This window comes from Pleurodeles waltl, chromosome 2_2 (genome assembly GCF_031143425.1).
Source record: "Pleurodeles waltl isolate 20211129_DDA chromosome 2_2, aPleWal1.hap1.20221129, whole genome shotgun sequence".
NCBI lineage: Eukaryota > Metazoa > Chordata > Amphibia > Caudata > Salamandridae > Pleurodeles > Pleurodeles waltl.
This window is the reverse complement of record NC_090439.1, coordinates 1,093,727,370-1,093,728,217: the sequence shown is the minus strand read 5'-3', so window position 1 is coordinate 1,093,728,217 and position 848 is coordinate 1,093,727,370. Positions and strand designations below refer to the sequence as shown.

The 848-nt window shown below is 34.1% G+C and overlaps 1 non-coding gene across 1 annotated transcript; it reads right to left on the bottom strand.

The window, feature by feature from the left end:
• Positions 1-445: 445 nt before the first annotated feature.
• LOC138283157 (U5 spliceosomal RNA) lies at positions 446-561 on the bottom strand. The gene has a single exon (XR_011201095.1). It is a non-coding gene; the product is annotated as a U5 spliceosomal RNA (small nuclear RNA).
• Positions 562-848: the final 287 nt, after the last annotated feature.

Sequence of the window (848 nt, the reverse complement as noted above, 5' to 3'; positions counted from 1 at the left end):
ATATATATATATATATATATATATGTATACGTATACATATATATATGTGTACTTTAACAAATCTTTACAATTAAGTCACAGAGTTGATTTTGAATAAAGTCTGAATACTCAATGAGCAAGGAGAAGCAAGAGCTGATCCAGAAATAAAACCAAGATTGGATACAATTATGTGTTTTATTTACCAATTGATCCTTCCTTACCTGTCGTTATATATTTCTGATTCACACCACATGGTAGTGGATCCTTTCGGATGATATGGAGTATTTGTGCAGCATATGTCCTTCTTATATGTCATGTAACAGGGCTATAGGTTAACTGCGTCACAATAAAAATCACTTCCCAAAAGCGCATCAAGGATAACAAAAGATTGTTGTCACACCTAAGGAACCAGCAAATAATCGATCTGTTTTCTTTACAGTTATACTTTTGTTTACTAAATAAGGGTAACTCTGCACTTGGCAGGTCTTTCAAAAATTGAATGAAACTCTTAAATTTTCCTCTCCAGAGAAATCTTTAGTAAAAGGTGAATGATTTATTTGGTTTGAAGAGAAACCATTGTATACGTTTCATGGCCACTGTTCCACAGACTGTCAGGGTGATTTTATTTACTAAGTTCATCTTAGAAAACCCTTTATGATACAACCAATTTATAATAATTGTTGTAATTCGGTACATTGATAAAACTCTTGTTGCCACAAAAAGAAACAACCGAAGGACTCAGCAGTGACAGGAAATATGGGTATATAAATTTAGTCATAGGTCACGTGACAGGAAAGGCTGTACCACAATAGGTTCCCTGCTCAATTCGTAATTGGCTCCTTTAACTCTGCACCTTTTGAATGGTGCCT